Source organism: Lineus longissimus, chromosome 1, assembly GCF_910592395.1.
Source record: "Lineus longissimus chromosome 1, tnLinLong1.2, whole genome shotgun sequence".
In the NCBI taxonomy this organism is placed as follows: Eukaryota; Metazoa; Nemertea; class Pilidiophora; order Heteronemertea; family Lineidae; genus Lineus; species Lineus longissimus.
Window position 1 is genome coordinate 26,960,262 of NC_088308.1, and position 21,213 is coordinate 26,981,474.

A 21,213-nucleotide genomic window follows, 5' to 3' on the forward strand; every position below is an offset into this window, starting at 1 on the left:
TTTGTATCTTTTGTGGAAACTTTGTCTAATCTTTGTCATTTTATTTAAATCCGAAAACTTCGCTTATGAAGATCCAGTCCTTTTAGCGAAATGCTAACCTCTGTTTTATTCTAATCCATCGTAAACTTAGACATAATCCCCCATATATCCCTGCGCCATAATGCTCCAAGATGTCACACCAAGTTGAAGAACTTTCTTTTGCTAAGTTCATCTGTAAGCCTAATCTGTAGGGGAAATGTCAATGCACGATGCCGCTGGCAAGTATTTCCGTTATGCGTTTTTGATGCGACTATCGTAATCTCTGGCATATGGCGCAATTCCCATTTTTCAATGGAGTAATCAATCTGATCTGATTTAGGATAACCTGTTCTGTCTGATCGATGATTTACTCAAGTCCAAAGACGGCCAGAACCTTCACTGTGATATAGCTCTTACCACTCTTACGTAGGAGCAAATTGGGGGTGTGATTGCGTCTTGCATTGGTTAGTATACGGCAACTACCGCTCCTTAGTATTGCGCTGGCGAGGACCCGGACTGGATGTCATAATCTTTAGCATAATGAATTCCTTCCCTTTTCTACTCCGACAATTCAGGAGTTTTAGTTCCCCAAATAATGCGCTGAAGAAGAATGAACTACTGAACCAATAAAATATGTTTATTTTTGAATTGCATACAGCTCGACTGCAATTGCCATTTAGAAAGGTTGGACGACAAGACAAGTACCAACAGAATGATATCGCTCATTATCGTACTAATAAAAAAAGCGTTGCGGTAACTATACGTGCATTAATGCATAAAATCTTATACAACTGTCTGTTTTTCCCTCGATGTAATATATTTCTCTTCAATGAAACTTTTTCCGAATCGTTCGTTCCCCCACACAAATGTCCTACTTGATATCATGTTCATTGCGGTTATAGATCAGCATCGTTTGTCAAATAGTATCTTTTATTCTTTCCAATAGTCAATATCAAGCTCTGTAGCCGGAGGAATATCAAAGCAGACATGATTAAAGCATCAATCTGACAACCACACAGAGGAAAATTCACCAGGGAATTACGGATGATACCACAGCCCAGTGGCTTTGATGAAGGGCAGATTGCCACCATTATTACCAAAAGATTGACTGCGATTACCCATGTATCTCCTCTTACTTTGCTTGGAGAGACGATCATTTTGAAGCAGTGGTGGTTCTCCTAATATAAAAGAAGTCTTACAAATCTTAGCAATGTCATGAACTATGTATTGCAGCCATACATTCGAAGAAAATATGGGTAGACAACAGATAAAAAACCATAAAATCGGATTTCTATCATCACGTTTAAGGAAAAAACACAGCTTTTAGCAATGTCGCAGCTAGATAATATCTCGTCCTGAGACAGCCATGCATGAAAATGTTTGGGTCAATTGTCACCAACAGATAACTATTATTTTTATCTATATGAACTCGTTCAAGACGTGGGTAGAAACGTTTGTTTAGCAGTGTTACTTTTGATGATTGTACTGCAACGGCATATATCAAATACATGTAGGCTGAAAGCATTTACTAGCATATTTAGCCTGACCTGTTATCAGTCTCTCCACGTTTAAAGCGATTATTGTGGCAAGGCCCGAGTTATCCTTGAGTTTTGTGTGAAGGAAAGTCACGGCTTGTATGAATAAACCACATGATGGAGAGGAAAAAAAGTTGACATTAAACCCGGACGGTTAGAGAGGGAGTGGGGAGGAGGCACCGGCGGCGGCCTCGCGATAAGTGAAATAAAAGCGCAAAAATCAAACATCAAGTTATGGAGTTGAACAAATAATTTATCTTCGAATCATCGGAAAGAGTGACGACTTGGTTTTTTTTCATTCCCCAGGCCGACGGTTACGCATACGAGTCCAAAGGGCAGTTAAGAGTTAAGAGGTGTTCTCATACTGGCATGTAGGAAACCATTTGTGATTACAGGTGCATACACAAAATCACGACTTGGCTATCTCGTCTTCATAAGCCTCAGGCTGAGATAGATGGAAGTTGGTGCGAATACTGATAAGCTGATTTATCTAGTTACATCAAACTGCTATGACGAACCGACGAGTTCCCGTAAGCTATTTGCCCACGGCCCATCTCATTCCGAGTAGTTTCCGCCGGGACATCAATTCCAATCCCTGTCATTCAGAATGAAACTTCTGCATCAACTATGTTTTATTTTATAGCTTTGTGCTATAATTTTCATGCCAGTGCAAGGAATGTGGGCCGTGTAGCAATTGGTATTCATCAGTTGATATAGGGGGTAGACCCGACCCGCCCATCCTCAATGACACATGATTCCAATGGGTAGTTTAAATTGCTCAACCAGATACCAGCAGGAAAACAAAGATGGTCTCCAGTGTGGCCAAATCATGGCGTAAAAGAGCGATTTTTCTCACGGCGACCAGCAATGATAATCGCTGCAATGTGCGACAAAAAATTTCTCATCACGTTTAGACCGTGGGTTTGGCTCGGTTTGATTTTAATCATAGGTCAGTGCAATTTGGTTTGTGGGGCGCTTTCGAGATCATTCCAACACAGTTAAACCCATTATTTTAAGATCGAATAAAATGACGACACCACCTTCCGAGGTCTCCAGGAAAAGTGTGGCCTATTAATGATTTCGTAAAGGCGCCTAAAACAAAGCAATGGAAGTTCTTCGTAATCCGAAAAGGCTCATAAATATCACATTAGACCAGCTCCTAATATGGTTCATGTGGAGAGTGACTGTCCCCTGCACGGCGCCAGATCCTCACACTTGATTCCCGAAAGATCAACTAGAGGAAAGACACGTGTCAATGGCTCTCGAGAGAGATGGCAATGGATTGTTGTAAACAGATATCGGTGGCCTTGCAATCACCATCGCATGACTGTCCGGGTATGATCGAGTTCCAAAGTAATTGACGTTTTGTCGACACTCTATTGGAGGGCAACGGAACTCTCCAAATTGTCGCCCTCTCAAGACTGGAAACCCACTAGCAATATGTTCCTTTCTTATGATGACGTTGCGATTGGGTGAGTTAAGCCCCATTTCTAGTCACTCCCAATGGACCGGCGCTGAATTTGCAATCAAACAGCCGAATCGCTATTTGCAGGACTGTTTCTTACGAAATATATATCCCGTCAGACCAGCAGATACAAAACAATATCGCCAACCCTATCGAGAGTAGCACGTAAGTACACGTCAGGCCCAAATGGCAATTTTCGATGTCGCACTTTAGACTGTTATAAAACGTTACATTCAAAGCCTCGATCAAGATAGATTTCCTGTGGGGCCAATATCTCCATATCACAAACAAATGGCCCATGAAAATGTCTTACTTGCATATTTATTTACTTGCTAAGGTCAATATTTACAGGCTGGGATAAAATGTCATGATAATCGCAAAATCAATATACCTTCTTTAAAATGCACCGTAGCGTTGTCACAGTCAGTAAATATCTTTTCTCCCAGCAAACCACATCTTGGGGACTTTAATCTGACACTGCGCTCGGGTTTATGTGATGCTTCTTATAATCAGCGGACTATGATTAGGAAGGATTCTAGGCATTATCAGAGAAAATTCGTTTCTACTTCTTTTTCCCTCATTAAAAAACTTCAAACAAGATTAAGATACAGTAAAACGTTCTCGTCATAGTTTAACGAATTCAGATGTTAGCGTATTTCAAGTTTCGTATTTAAAGTGGAGATGTGATCGTTTGAATCACGCTAGACTCATCTTCCCATTTTCAAAGAAAACATTTCAGACGAAGCCACGGATGCCCAGAGACCTCTAATGAGACGTGATCTGAGGAAGAAATATTCATTATTCGAGAGAAACGTATACCCCCGGGTCATATGGAATATCTTTGTCTGGTCTTAACCAGAGATAATTCGTCAGACGCGAGTCGGTTTCACGAACTACACTTGGACAGTGCCTGTTCTTCCTATTCTTCTTTTCTTCCTCCTCCTCCTTCTCCTCTCGTCCCGTTCCTTCCCTTTTCTGCCTTGAGTTAGATTTTCTTAATGGCTGCACACTGTGTAGCCAATCACGAGCCGAGGTAGAATCTTCTACAAAACCTTCTACACCTTACCTGGCGTACGTAAAGAAAAGGAGCAGGTTATATCGATGATCATTTTCTTTTTATTCCTCAAGCACCGCCTTGGGTGGCATTTAGAATTACCACTATAGCAGTAATTTCGTTAAAACTTTTTTGAGTTTTCTCGGCTGTGTCAAATCAAGTGGATCGTGTTCTGCGATGTTTATCAGCAGAGCAAAAATGGTAGTGTGTATTGTTAAGTTTGATCCAAATATAAGCTTATTTTGCTGACAAAAGATTTGTTAGAACTGAAATTGTTTTCAAAGTTTTACAGATATTCAAATTATGGTGTTGTCTAGTATTGGTTAACGGTCTTCCTAGGTTTTACTGACATTATCCGTCATGTAATTTTCCGTCGACAAGAAACTTTTTTAGTGATACAAAAACTGTTGTCAGTACAAGGAGCTCAGAATCGATTAAACTACTCAGGCAGAATGATAGTGACGCATCCACATTAGCTAACCGGAGCCGACGAGATGTAAAGTGAAGCTGCGAAGCGATCTGGTCAGGGTAACTCCCTATGACCGATCTGATCAGCTTCATCTCCGGGGACATTCTAAATCCGACGCCCGTCTCTGAAATAAATGTCAGGCATTAGACATCAATCAGGCACATAAATAACGGGTTTACGAATTTATAGGGTGCAAGTGGTGATCAACTACTGATCAGGGCCAGAATATGAAGCAGTGAACGTTTCTGAAATCTGTCAATCTAGATACAAATGGGTACCTTTCTGCCTACAATGGACTGCTATAAACTGAGGAGGGCCAGTGCAAACGCGATCGAACAAGAACTGAAATACTCTGAAACCATTTTCTACATCGTGTTCTATTACCAGTGCTCATTTATGAAAGTGCATGTAAAGCCAACGTGATTTCCAAATCACGAATAGGAGATCAAGATGGATCATTTCCGTTAAAGGTGTGCGAGTTGGAGGTCTTCTTCGCAATTAGCTCAGAGCGATTTTTGAAGTAACTGGAGTAACTAGAGAAACAGCAAGATTTTATCCAATGCATTCATGCTGTTTGTGGCCTTGGCACGGAAAAGGACGATAAGACAACAACATCATTTGGCATACACGAAATGTCATTAGTATTAACGATTTTTTTCTTTAGGAGTTGTTACCGCCAAACGGCAACCATCCTCCAATGGGATTGAAAGCGCTTTCCATTAACAGACAGTTAAGTAACAATTTAGCTTCTGTTCCGGAGATACGATAAAAAGTAACTGGGGAACACAAAGGCATGCTTTCGTAATCACCATTTTCCTGGCATAGACTATAGTGATACGTATTTCATTGCTGAGCTGAATCATCAGAATCGTACACAATGGATCGTTTTCCCCGTGTGCTAATACCCCTTAAGTCACATAAAAGCACAAACAACACACCTACAATTGGCTCTTTCCGGCAGCTGCAGTCCAGGATATTTCTTGATTAACACGGTTACCGCAAGGCATGAAATCTATCTTCATAAATTAGAAGTGCGTTTCCTTCAAAAGCGGAATTCACCTAATGAGAATGAATGTTTTATAATTGACGATATTGATAATAGTTAACAAAGTTGACAAAGTTCTTAAATGCAATTAAGATGCATCGCAATGTAATTTCAGACCATGAAATATGCGCGTACTCCATGAATGAATTGCAATTTCATTTCATCGAATTTAAAGTACATCATGTAGTTGATTTGGAGTTATTATTTGAATACGAAATTACAAGGAATTTCTCTCACTATTGTGCATTCACTGTTCAAGTTAAAGATTAAGAATATTGCAATTAAAATCAATCAATATACTTTACTTGTGAGACACCAATGTTTTGTATAGAAACTGACGGTGTTCAATGAACGAGAAGTTCGGTGTCACACCAGAGGGTCGACGTCTTGCTATTTCCAAAGTGGAAACAAGTCAGGGAGGTCAGGGAGAGGCTTACACGTAACCATCTCAAGGGAAATGATGATGAAACAGAATTCCATTGCATTGCCCCTAGACAGAAATTGTCAAGGTTGCAGCCTCTCCCTGGCATCCAGAACGCACCGTTTTAGTAATTATTTTGATTGGCTTTTCCTTTCAATGCAAACTGCTTTAAACATGTTTGATCGGTTTTATATTACATTACATTATTTTAGTACTATGATATTAATAAATTTACAGTTAAAGACGAGCAAGTCAAAACATTTGACACGCGCCTCTAAGTCATCACATTGCTTTGTTGTTGATTAATGCATCTTGTTCACACGCAGAATGGTATAAAACACGTTCAAAGACACTGCGCGATGCGGGATGATAATTCAGCTCTCAAGTTTTTCTTAACAATTGTTTGATCCGAATGAAGGAGAAATGCTGCATAACGATAAATCGTGCTGGTAGCAGGATCAACAGGGCAAATCGCATCCACACGTTAGGCTGTCGATATCAAAGCTTACGTTTGACATGGTGAAAGGTTACGCTGTAACATACGTTGTCATCACAATTTTGGCGGAAACAGATAATCAGGCATGTTGACATTACCTTAAGAATCTCAAATGTGATCAAAGCGAGAGGAGTGGGAAAGGTGCTTGGAGTTTCTCGACGTAAAAGTCACTATTTGTGCTTTAGATGAAAATATATTTTCGCTTGCAACTCTCTCATGTCTACATGAAGGAGAAGAGAAGAGATGAAGTGAAGTGATTTCCAGAAAAGGTTTAGTGTCACTGTTTACTCTCGAGGCGAATATGAGGACTTTATACCTCATTATGTTACCTTTGCTTATAATATGTTGTAATGTCGTAAAATCATGCTGACAGCCCCAGTCACAATCATCATACCCTCCGTTCATTTTCTGTTGAGCGCAAGCTGAACACAACCTACATTTATCATATCATAAGTATCAGGCTGCATTCGCGACACTTTCTTGAAATATTGAACATCCGAATGTCAAACTATTGGAAAGAAAACTATTCTTGTCGTACGTTTCCTAGACATGTTTCTACTGAATGGTTGTCTACCCAGATTAAATTTGGCATTCAGCAGCGGCACGTCTTAGATTGCAAATTTTTGGTATGGATGGATAAGCCCGGGTACAGTTAGAAATTCAAGAATAATAGTCCATCTACTGCCACGATCACGAAAGACAGGGACGTGTTGATACTCTAGAAGCGTGCCTTCCTTTACCCATCACCAGCACTTAAAAGGTTTCTTAGCCGGATAGAAATCAATATCACCGGGGTCTTGGGTTAAATAGTCACGTTTTCGAGACTGGACAAAAATGATCAGAGCAATGAAGGGTGGTAAAAGAAATTTCCTGTCGACGGAACTATTGTTTTTTCCGTGCGTCGATTTCTGTATACGAATCTTTGTACATTACCGTTAGCAGTCTGCGTTTACAGGCCCGTATAAGAGCGTTTTGTCCAGGTTCAATAGATGTATGGGGAGGCTGATCACTGTCACACAGTTTGGAGAGGTCGTTAGAAATGAGCGACATGTTAAGAGGAGGGGGAAAGGCCTCCTCCGTATGTTTTGATTGTCCAGAAGCTCCGAGATATGATTTTTAGTTCAGCACAGGTGCTGAGGTCAGTTTGGCAAACTCATGTTGGGCCGTCAATGGGGAAAGCGAAAAAAACAGCTGGCATAAACAATTGTAGTGGGTCCGACAAAGAAGGATCGGTGAACAGTTCTAGCAGGCTAATGATGGTATCATGTGATTTGGCTCTAAAGTGATAGAAATACCTAAAGCTCTATTATGACATGACTTGACAAAAGTTGTTTTTTTGTATCAAGTCCATGTCAAAATGTATAGGGGGATACATGGTTTCGCACATACATGGCTGTAGCGCCAAGCACGCCAAGTACTAAGAAAAAACAATATTAGAACAAGATCCTTACTTAACGAATCCTATACAATTTATTTCTAATGATATTTTCATGCTTAACAACAACACAAATATATATTCCTTAACTACATCGACATACAACTCTCAGTACCTTAAACTGAGTATAGAAATGTTCAAACCAGAGCCGAGTAACTCATTTATGAAAAGAGGCAACAGCATCATACGTGCACAATGATTATATACATAGACAGCATCAATGTACTCGGACAGCATCAATGTACTCATTCACACAGTAATAAGGCAACGCTTGCCAATTTCGAAACATTTTGACTAAGAAAATGTCATTTAGATATAGGCTACTCATACGGTTGACCAGCGTGATTACACCCGCAGCATAACTGCGTGAACATCGTTATTTGAAAAACCTTCTTCTGCTTGCCACATACATGTCATCAAGTGAGGGATGTAATGGGTATTATTCAAGGACAGAGACCCACTCTCTGGTACATTTCGCCAGTTCTAATTGAGAGGGACAAATGCCCAATGCTTTCTTGTTGCCGTTCCCGCTGGAGTTGACACATCCTCAAATAAGTGCATGAGTGGTCATGGCGACAAGATACTAATGTGATACGCCAGTAGAATCCTGTAAGGCTCATTGTTGCGTTTTTCCCCGTCCATTAATGGAGCCGGGGCCATCACCGAGGCTTTTATTGGTTAAAACCGGGAACCTGGAACGTGTCGGATAAATAGTTCGTTTTTGATCGTATAACGTTATTTTACTCTCAATTAGTTTATACTCCTTTAAATTCAATTTCCTTCTGCCTCGAACATTTTCAGCTAATCTCATCGTCGTGACTTGTGATCATTTCCGCTCCATACTCTCTAGATAACAGCATTTAGCGTTGATTATCACCAAGGCAACAGGGACATAATTCCATATTAGCTTTTAGTCCCTAGATGAGCACTCCGTATCCTTTGGGTGCATTCTCACCATAGGTAACCTGTTACTCAAACGATAAAATAATGGAATAACCACTCAACTGCAAAGAGGAACCGCATTAAATTTGCACTAAAATGTACTTGTAAAAAAGATAAGCAGCACGAAATCGTACAGCAACTCCAATTTCGTTCAGAATTCCATGCGATGATGACGAAATCATTCATTTTCATGATAACAATAATTAAAATGTGAAATTGAAAATATAATGAGACCAATTCGGTTCAATTGTTAATGCCATTACAAAAGCTACAATATGGTTGAAAGAAAACTGGCAAGGTTTCGTCAAGCAAATTAATTGTGGTAAATAACAGTTGTCCTGTCGTAGTTGGATAGTAAACATATTGGGAATGATATCGATCAGATCTTTGTTAAAAAAGAATCGCTAGCTCGACAGTGACTATAACTTAATGCCATGTCTTTTAACTGGATCAGGACGATTATCTTCATGATACTGAGCAAACACTTTTTGAACACGGGGTCCCGCTGATAGCTTTACCGGCGTTCGATAAGAAAACTGGCAACGGGTTTCTTGGAAAGTTGTTTGCCATGGATCTTATTCCGTTCTAAAATCTATTTGAACGCTCTTAGACCGCCTGATCAATTTGCTAATGATTTGCTGAATGAATTATTAACTTATGAAATCAAATGCATCCGTAAACATTCTACATAGCTCGATTTATAGTGGTCGATTTGCACGGGAGCACAAAGAACAACGCGTCAGATACGGAACAACGCAAACTGTACAATGTTCTTATTTTTCGAATCTGCTAAGAAGCATGCGAGGCATGAAGCCGTTGAGAACATCTATGGTGATTCTTAATGTCATTCTACCTTGCCGCTGCTCGTGATATGTGCTGAAATGCTAATCAACCACAATAATACACTCAATAATTTAACTTCTGAGGCATTGACAGTCATGTTCTCTATAAAACCATAAACTACAATCTGCCAAAGTACAATAGACCCAGATACTTTTAACAGGGGGACATCTTCGACTTCTACATCGCTACTACACGGAATGGAGTAGCCCATCGAGGCCACTTCCGCGATTGGTAATCTTCAAATTGATCCCGGTAGTTGACCTTACATGATTAATAAGACGAAATCTATTCGCCAAGAGCCATATCCTGATCAAATTTATTGTACAGCTGGGCGTGTCATTTTGGTTACGAGTGGGTTTACCAGGCCGACGGGAAATTGTTGCATTCAAATAATAGCATTGACCATGTTTACGCTGATGCTAGTTGCAGAGATGAATGTGTGGATATACCAAATCATTTCAACGGTTATGAAGAAAAAAAACTTGCGATGGTGGATGGTGAACAACTGCTGGTTTATTTGCTCGAGTCAATTTGATATTAAAGGTTGACTATCAAAAGTGTGCGATTGCCAATATATTCTGACGTTTCCTCCACTTGGCAAAGTGGTGATTGGGTTTCTTACTGAATTACATGAATCAGCATTTTTTGTGATGAAAAGGTGTGTTTAGAAAGAGGATATACAATGCATATCTCAGGGAAATCACTGAACGGAAATGCATTAGTTTGGACAACCTTGAAAAAAGTGACTTAGAATAGTTTACCAAAAAGGGCCGTATCACAAAACCCAAGTTCCCCTCCCGGATGGGAATATACGGACATTAATTTCACAGTTGAAAATATCAGGATAGATGTTCCTTATTTAGCAGCTGAGGTCATTTCTTGCCTTGCACCCCGACAATGTCAATAATTATATAGCCGCCCTGATTATACTATATCATCACCAGAATTGTTTTGAGTTTGTTACCCATAATTAAACATCGCGAACGGCACATCGATATCAAGTTTCCACGAGGATAGGCTAGAGTCATCAGACTAGTTCAAGAGGGTGCCAGATTCGCTAATTACTACACGGTCCTGCTTTTATGGTTGGAAGTCAACCACAAGTGGATCGGCACTTGATTACGCTAATATTTGCGTTGATAGACTGTGCTTCATCATTGAGATTAAGAATTGATCTCGTGACAAATATCAATCGTTAGCAATTACCGAATATTGCAGGCGCATTGTAAACATCCATCGGATTTTTTCTCTTATTGCCATTCAAAGCAGACACGATGCGGCTCGAAAGATGCAGTTTCCGTTTGAAAAGGCTTTTAGCTTAACTATCAGAAACTTAAATGTTCTTGAAGTAGACCGAACTCTTACTGTTAAAGTGCACATTTGTGCCAGACTGTTGCCGTAGGAAGACTTCACCGAACCTACACATACGTTTATACCAGACACTGGGCGCACATCACGTACCTCTTGTCAGAGTGGAAGCGTCGAATCATGCAGCGGGACCAGTGCTCTATGTGGTCCAGTTGCCATCTGGTCCTGACCTGAATCCGACATCCTGGACCAACACCATTCACTCATATACAGACTCATGTCCTCAGATCCACTCATTCAAACACATTCTCCTAACAGATCCCACCACACGTTTAGAGTTCTCTGTCTTACTCTTTCGTTAGTCCAAGAAGGATGCAGCATCAATTTTTGTCAGCTTTAGACTTCCTTCTCAAAAATACAACTCCCACTATTCACAGCGTGACGCTTTTTGTCAATTACTCGGTTTGAGGTTTTTTGCTCGATTTTGGTGCGTGGATCACGTTTGCTTGGTGCCTTATAAGAAGACCATTGAACCAAACGAATGCATTATTAACGACTTTGGAGAATCAGCCACATTTTGGTAAGCTTACTTAGATGAACGGCCATAAATTGCCTTTTTCACCGCAATCGTCATGTTTTGCACGCTTAAAGGAAAATACAAGAAATACAAGAAAATAACTCATCCATTGAACATTAAGTGTGCTGTTTGTCTCTACAGATTCGAACCTGTAATAGGGAAGACAGTTTTTGGTAAGCTTACTTAGATGAACGGCCACAAATTGCCTTTTTCACCGCAATCGACATGTTTTGCAAACGTAAAGGAAAATACAAGAAATACAAGAAAATAACTCATCCATTGAACATTAAGTGTGCTGTTTGTCTCTATAGGTTCGAACCTGTAATAGAGAAGACAGTTTTTGCTAACTCTTACTTGGTCGCAATAATCAACGAGGCATTGCTTTAGAAAGGGACCTTTTCTTTTCAGATTAGCATGGTTGTAGTATTCTTGTTGTTATTTGCTTTGATACCTCGCCACAGCAGCATCTGGAGGAAACAATTTCAACTTAAGCTTCGAACCGAAACGGTCTTTCCTATCAAGTGTACACATCTATATGTTTGTGATAATTTTAGGGCGTTTTGTGGCACGATATTTCAATCGTGGATGGACGAGTTGTTGTCAATGTCAAAACAGCACCGTTTCATAATGAAATAAAATGCTCGCAAGGTACTTAAATTGTTCATAACATGAAACTTTGGTACGCTAATACTACATTGTAAAATCGATAAAGCAGCATGGTCACACAATATACTAATCCCTTCACTCACTTGGTATCCATCAAACATCACCATGGCTATATGTTCAAACACTGATACCCACGCTAAGAGTAAAGAATCTAATATAAAGTAAAACAATGATAGATCGTATCACGGCCCAAAGCAACACGTTTGAGCCTTATCTGGTCTCATGTCTATTCGTATTTGAAGTGCATGCCCGATATTCGATATTTTGTTCATAATTCATGACCAAACTAATTAACTTTTGAACACATGGCTAAGCTGTTCAGAGAAAGACCTTACATTGATTCATTAACACGTGACTGATCACAGCGTAAATAGTTAAAAAAAGAATGCACGCATACTCAGATCTCTAACCGAGCTCCAGACATGCAATTAATGCCTATTGGTGGGGCGGAATACGGGCTAACTGAACGAAGAAAGCAACACGACCCTTGCTTTCTTTGCTTTCGGATACTTTGAAAGCCATCAACACAATTTCGACATTCCAAAGTGTTTTGCGGTTCTAGAGTGAGACAATTCATTTCCCTTTGCAAATGTTGCGGCGCCTGTTCGTAAAAATTGTTGACAGAAACCATTCACTTTGTTTGCTTTCTATGCACGAGCACCGGTGAGTGACTTTTAATGACCATTGGCAATGCCTTAAATGGTAGCAAAATGAAGAGACTGTGTCAGCTCGTAAAGTCATGGGATTTACCACTAATAAAATGACCGTTCTTAGTTAATTGCTCTTAAATCATGCATCTTGGAAGATATATTCCTTCCATTGAGTGTTGTTGAAATTGCAGTTCTTAGAATAGACGATGGTTTTTTTGTATATGGTTTTTTTGTATATGGTTTCAAAGGAGATACTATTATCCAAACAGTTTGTCCCCTATAGGAGGACTTGCCGCCTTTGGACAGTTTACACATCTTTAAGGAGCTCTTTTTTAGTTTCGTTTAGTTGTTCTCTGGCCCCCTCCCCCCCCCCCCCTCGACGAGAGGACCTCACTGCATTTTAAAAGAATTAGTCAGATTGGAAATTCCTCTACCAATTTCCACAAATCTGACAGACTCACCAATAGATATTCCATTTATTCACATCACAGAGAACCATTTTGAAAATTGTAGCAGAGTTTCAAGAGGAATCAGCCACTTGTATTCAAATTAATTGTACGCTACAAAAAAACAATGACACCACTCGCCCTCAGGCTGTAACTTGTAGAACATGCTGTCCCTTGTTTTGACAGTATACAAAATGTTGATGGCAATCATACATATTCGATCTTGTTCAGTATGGAGACCGAAGCCAGCTCATTATTCCTGATCCGAGACCTGATTCTTGGGTCATACGCTGAAGAAATGATTCTTGGCAGATGGAAGCTCCGTTTGTACATATTATCCTCCCAGCTTGTCTTAGGAAACTAGGAGATATGGTGAACTAGATATACGCATCATTATAAAAGAAACAAGAACCTGTCGCTGGTGTTGGCAGAATCTAATCCACACTCTGTTATCAAGAAAATCAAATCATTTTTGCAAGGCTATTCATGCCAGCTAGATAAACAAACATTGGAGACGATGGCATCACGTGATAATTGGACGGTATTCTTCGTGGCTTCCCAAACATTATTACTGCACCAAGTGACACAGTGAAATGTTTTGACTCGTTCCCGTTATGTGGGATGCACCCAAACTATCGTCAAAGAAATTTAACGGTTTCCCTCGACTGATGCATTCATGATATGAACACTGTGCACTATTGATAAAGGATTCCCTTTGTCCGCTTTAAACTCTATTGACCGTCATTCGCACCGCACTCACAACATACGCAGCCAGCATACAATACCAGCATCACGACCATGACAACGGTCAATATCACATGGTATACGTTCCTAGCAATGCCTTATCCTGGCTAAATATCACTGGAACAAGTGTCAACACCGTCGCAGATTACCAAAAGTAAGCATAGAACCGGTTTATTAGCTTGCCAACTTAATTCCTACTGTATCTTCTATACTACACAAACGTGGCACTAATATTTTGCTCGCGTAGATTTATTACTTTTTTTTCCTTCATATGCGACCGCTTAAATATGAGAACTTTAATTCTCAAGACCTTTTTCTGATGCGGATTAACAAAACACAATAAATTTCATTAAGACATTGATTTGAGAGGTGAGCATCATTTGCCATCAGCAGGAACGTCATTAGCCATGTAAACAGTAATGGGCGACAATAATGTGAGTATAGCAAAGCCTATTGACGTCCACCTTTATATCAATATATGAATGCGTAGGGCAGCGTTGATACTGCCAGCTAACGTTGTGAACAGAATCAACAAAGACACAAAAGATACAACTTTTGCTACTTTTTGGCAAGCAGGCTAAAACACATACGCAACCTGGATAAGTGAACCGTTCAATCATCGTGAAAGTTCAAAAAGGGAAAAGAAAAAGGTTAATCAATATTCTTTCAAACGCGCAACAGGAGGTTTTATGATGAGCAACTTGAAAATCCGTCACCGTCGCTGATGCGAGGGGTGGAAATACAGCGTTTGACTAGGAGATGTCAGGAAAGCTGAACTAATGATTATAACATGATGCCGTCACCGGGAGCAAAGTAGAACCGAATACTACGATTGGCAGGTTGAAGTATTCGCTAACTAGCTACACACCAGAAGCTTCTCTATGTCCATTCGTTATAAGCTGATAACGATGTCACTTGTGTCAATCAGGACCTTCTGGAGGGTTGGTCTTGTTCACTGCTAAAAGGTTAAATAGAATACAATGCTGCATCGTTACCTAATGAATAAGGGGAAGCAATGAGGTGACTAATTCTAGTGCAGTTTAGCGACTATGGTTGGCTCTTGATGACCAACACTGCTTCGTATATTCGTTCAAGTTAACATGGCCGTAACCAAGGCTACCACTACCTTTTTGGTGGTCATGATACATTAAGGAGCCTGGAACATGCCTATGTACTCGTATAAACCAAAGGTTACCCATGGCAACATAAAGCGCAAACACTTTCAAACAAGCTTTATCTGATAATAGTTCTCAAAGGAGCAATTCAAGGCGTGCTATTAGGCCGCCTTCTCCTCGCTGACAACAAAATCATCACCCCTGTCCATGATTGTGAGGCTGGTGGTCTTGCCTTGATAATTCATGGGTCGCAGCCACAAAAACAACTTCCGTTATTTCTGTATTTGATTAAAAGGGTCATTGGGGGGAAACTAAGGCGTATTATTGCTGAGCTGTGTGCTGATTAATCTTCTCCCCCACAATTTTCTATCAGAGTCAGATCCCCCGTGTCATCTAATTGACTGAGAGCTGTGTTTTTATGTGCGGTCTGAGGCTGGTCTTATTGATATTATCAATCAATGTTTCGACCACAAGCGGCAAAAATGCTGCAGGGGAGACATGTTAATCAAACAGACAAACATCAAGCAAATCAACTTGTTTACATAAAATGAACAAGCCAAACGCTACGATCTTGAAATCAACAACCAAATTGTTTCAAAATTCTATTCAAATTGATTACAAAGCAATCTGACATTAATCTGACGTTTTCTTTAAAATTTCATTCCAAAGTCCGTGACGAGTTCATATGTTTTTATTCCTTCGTGTTAAGACGCACGATCATTCCATATCTATAGTTAACTCACCAAGTCAGTGCCTATGCCATGCTGGCTATCATCATATTTGGGTTGACTGGCAAAGTGATGGCAATTATTATATTCATCCGGCAGAAACTGCTATAGTGGCGTAATGGTAAATTGTCCTACGCAAGCGAAACTGAACATTAGAGAGACCGACAGGTGTAATTCCAATTGGTCAACGGATATTGCCTATTTATCATTCTTTTTCGCACTCTCCTTAGCCTAATCGGTATGTGGGGGGTGTTGAACTGGGGGAAGTGATGTCTGGACGCCCTTCGAATAACTTGTAATGACAGGTTTCGTGAATACCAAAGCATTGTCTATGTTACCTTTAGTTTGCCCATAAGTAAAGTCAAGATCGTGTGGTATCAGTATTGCGTATGAAAAGACGATGCGGTTTTTCTATCCATCACCATTTTCCAACACTTCAAACAAGCAATGATAGTTATTAGTCGCGACATCTTCTCATTAAGACAAGGGAAAAGGTTGCGGTTCTATTCTGTATAAAAAAAGGTACACCGCATTGGAGGAACATCCCTCGTCTGAATCAATGCCTGGCCATGCGTACAGTTCATGTGTACACTAGTAACCATCACCTTGTCACAGTCGAGTAACAAAAAGTCAGGCTCATTGTCAGTGGAAACTGACCGTCAAAACGCATCATGGTACGCTGAAGTGGAGGGAGACGTGGCTGAAGATGTTGAGCGAACAATAAAAACCAATCAAAATATCGCGAGGGCCATGATGACTTTCAGCAACACGTTTCGGTCAACCATGTAAATTGAACCAGGAATTGACTGACCAAATCTAATACCAATCCTATCATTAATGGCAATATTTGTTTTCGAGTCTGTTTACCTGACCATGTGGTTCCCGCAACAAATCAATGGAACAGGAAAAATCCATTCAACAACTCGCGAGAGCGTACTTTCTAAATATCGATTAGTTCATTGATGTAGACCAATTGATATCCTGTCTGGAGATTACATCCTGTCTTTGTGATACTTTAAAGTAATATACGGCTAGACACATACGATTACGTTGGGCTTGGTTGTAATATGGCAGGGTATATGCATGCGCACACCACAATAAATCGGGAATTTTTTTAACATAAGTTTTGTTGGTTTTGCCATTTTTGTAAGTTCTTGGTAACACAAAGGGCATTTGATAGAAGCGTGTATAATAGATTTCTCAACCACGCTATGTACTGCTTCTTATAAAAATGTGTATTTTTCTTACTCTCTCTTTTGGCCATCAAAATCAGCACCAAGGTTTAAAATGGTTACAGGTTGTTACAAGAAGCACGCATTTACAAAATATGAACTGTGGGACAACGTATAGTAAATATTCCATCACTAAAAAATTGTAAATTCAGGAATGACGTTGATCTTGTTCTCTAATGTCACATGACACAAACACGAGGGATATTATATTTATTGCCACAGACATTCTAATAGATTTCCCAGTAATCAGGGATGACAGAGGTAGCGAAGCGAGATGATAAATTATGTATCTTAATGCAGCAAATTGTAAGCTCTAATGGTATTACCATGAAGCTGAATTAGTCCTATTACCAGTTCTATTAATCAACTGCCATTAGTTACGCTAACTGGTTGATAGGTCAAGCTGTGACTTCGTCACAGTGGTGGCTGCATACAATGCAATACAGTGCCCACGTAAATGGATTAAAAGGTCGTTCGTCCATCAATTTTAACAGCTGATAGGGAAGGGTGAAATTGTTGAAACGGTGATTGGATGCCTCAATACTATATGTAGTACTAAAAACACTTCAAAGATTTCAGATTAAGGCCGACAATTAAGGCCGACAGGACGCACCTGCACATTGCGAGCGATCATGACTAGGGTATTCACACCTTTCAAGCTTTTAAAAAACAGTTGAGGGTTTTTCAGCCAGGACAAACCGTTAAAGTTGGATTTTTCAAAAGCACAAAACCTGTATTTCGATGAGTGCAGAGAAATAATAATAATTATGATGACGAATCCTAGCAAACTTTAGACGCATGACCATCATTCACACACTATGCGAATCTTACATGTGCACACACACGCACTCACAGCACTCACATGCTTCTTTTGACTCCTCAACAAAGATTCATATCACAGCCCTTTTGAAATAACGATTGTTTTAGATGAAATCTGTCCCCTACAGCATGTTATGTTACATATCGGAATGTTCTCAGCCATTTAGCTCCAGGAAAGTGGTAGTAATACTAACCTCGTTAAAGGAGTACAGAAACCTAGCTTACTCACTGGCTAACAGAGAGAAGATCAGGCAGTGAATTGAAATGCATTTAACTTGCCTCAAGGATGGAACTCGAGATCCGTTTTAAGTTTTATTGCAATCAAATTGTCGTACTATACACTCCTGTCAGCTACTAATTCTATACCGATTTTTCGTTACTGTAATGAAGGTTTGATGAGTTCTCTACTAACCCTGTCAGTTTCAATAACCGACTGATTTATTACACAAATTACGCTGGCAAGCTTTTAGTAGTTAAGAAGGTTCATTTTAATTGCAATCCGAAGTCAAATAAAAAACACTAATCAACGCTAGCAATCTTGATAATTACCGCGCGTTGTATATCTTAGAAAAATTGGTAAGCCCCGGTGTGAGGTTCAAATTGAAAAAATTCAATTAACCATGTTTAAGTTATCGTTTGAGAACGTCTAAAAACCGGATTATTAGATTCGTTATATCACTCAATAACTATAGAATCTATCTGACTTGCAAATAGTTGTAAGTGCAGTGCACTTCAAAGGGATGTTCCTTGTGTCATTGATTTCATAAGTAGGAAGTTACAATTGTATTATGGATGTTTTTAAACCAAAGCTTTAAGCTTCAATGCGCAGGTGTAAATTCTGCGTGCAATATACAATACGGAGGAATCGACGCAATTATCAACCGGTTGAGGGAACCCAGGATGGGAGAACTATCTAACTTATACCAGCATGTGTTTTAAAGGCCTGTTTCAACTGGCTTACGTCGATGCATTATATGTCACACAGATCAGACAGACAGTTCGTGTAAATATATAAGCATTATTGCCCGATCCACTTCTTCAGATGAGCTGTTTGGAGGACAACCCTACGCGTTCGCACGACGTGTGTAAATCCAGCTGTTCACATCAGCAACAGATTTGTACATCATAATATTGGCTGTGTGATGTGTTTTAGGCACCGGTTTAATCCTTTGGTGAAGGAAGCGGGAAGCGGAGAAACTTATAACTTCATGAATTCCCGAGCTGCCACATGTCTCAGACACGACTGTCATGGGGTGTCACTTCTGATGGCCAAGTCTGCAACTACTGTACTCATTCACTTCTATCAACAATCTCAGTCAAACCTGTCATGCTCCTTCCTCAATACAAAGAATCACACCAAAAAACTGGAAGCACAAGTAATCATCTCTCATTCTCACCATTCGTATCTCGCTACTTCAGTTCTTTCATGTTGATTTACGTATCGCCATGGGTGATAAAACAAAGGAAATATATTCCAATTAAGGTGTAATGAGAAAGAAATTGAAACAGCCAAATAAAACACCCGTGGACTTCGCGTTTATAGTCAGCTTCTGAGTGTCTGAATAAGAGGCGCAATTTGTGTGTTCTGCCTTCAAGATAATCCATAGACGACTTTTACTGCAATGATCAAAGCGAGATCGAAAAGACAATTTGTTTCGACACGTAAAGCTCCTTTGAACAATTCGTGTTATTACGTCAAGCTGAATTGCACGATTGCTCTCATGGTCATGATGGGTACGGCGTGCATTGAATGCATCATCAATGATTACAATGCACAGCGCAACACATGTAAACGACTGAAACTGATTTGTGTTTTAGAATTGTGGTGTTGGATTGATAATTGAGAGTCATGCTACGGGAACAAGGGATAGTTTACTACCGAAATAAATTGTTTGATATAGCCCTAGCTCTCCCTTTCTATTTCTGCTTCATAAAGAACCATAGGCGCCTGTTGGCGTCAGTACGATGTCCTCAGATGAATTAAAGCGTTGATTTTGTAGACTCTTTACCATGACTCTAGTAAGACACTGTTTCCTTTGATCCATACGATAAGAACTACTAGTTGCTTTAACATTGGTACCAGTGTCCAGACCAAGAAATGAGACTCTAGTTTTTACCAACACCCATATAAAACAGATGTCGACATGCTGCAAGTAATATTGGCTTTCTCATCTGATGCTAGTTTTTCACTTAGATCAGATTGTCACGTACATATCAAAATGTATAGCAACCACTAAGATTACCAAGGAAAATTTAAACGCGACTGTGATATTATCCCCATATGTCCATTTTGAAGCAGCTGCTCTTGACATTACATTTTGTTTACTTTGAAATATTGACTTAGAACACAGAAATCGTTATATTTTATCTGTTTCATTCAAACACGTGCGATTTTGGATTTATGAACGTCGTTGTAAAAAGAATTGAAGCTATAACTGACTGCAGAATTTCGCTTTATTTTTCATGTTTGTATGCTCTCTGCTTTTAGAATCATCTGATGAAATACACTATTTAAAGAGAGAGGATTATGTTAATGTTCGCACTATTATCACTAAGTGCAAAATCGTGGGCGATTTATCTAAAAGTGATACCAAAAAACCTAAAAAATGGCCGCAGCCTATGCGAATCATTTGTCGAAAATAAAAATGGTCATTGTTAATTTTGACGTGACAGGAGATTTGTTTTGGGCGTAGGTGACGGACCGGCAGCAATCTGAGTCAGTGTTTTCTCTATTCATAGAGCACTAGCACTGAATGGGCGCGGTCCTGATTATGAAAGCCCTTCAGTCTCCGTTGAGTGTTATATTTCAAGTGTTCTATCGATTTAGTCTCGTTCTACTCAAAACATGTTGAGAACCCCTGTCACCCAGTGCAGCATTTGGCGAAACAGAATGCTGATAATCAGGTCCATAAAAAAAACGCGTTACGCACACCACCTGCATCTTATCAGCATTGACTTAGATACAGCCAGATCGAAGATCCGATTCGATTCATCAATTTAAAAATTGCAATTTATCTTATCTGAAAAGTCCCAGTGGAAGCAGCTGCGTAATCTACAATCAAGTTACATCCAAAACGCAAAATGGGAGAGACATGAGAAGAATGTGTTCTGTTTTAATTGGATTTGCATGATGAAGAATCATCCGTTGAAAAACCTGTTCACAATGATCTGCTGGTATCTTTCAGCAAGTTCCCTCGGTAGGTTA

General features: G+C 39.8%; 1 protein-coding gene across 1 annotated transcript in view; it reads right to left on the reverse strand.

Annotated features, from left to right (window-relative positions):
- Positions 1–7,936: 7,936 nt before the first annotated feature.
- The window catches only part of LOC135495088 (somatostatin receptor type 2-like), a 29,826-nt gene continuing 16,549 nt past the window's right edge, over positions 7,937–21,213 (reverse strand). Inside the window, exon 2 of the mRNA XM_064783506.1 lies at positions 7,937–8,903. The gene's annotated coding sequence lies outside the window, so the exon portion shown is untranslated. The remainder of the gene's footprint in view (positions 8,904–21,213) is intronic.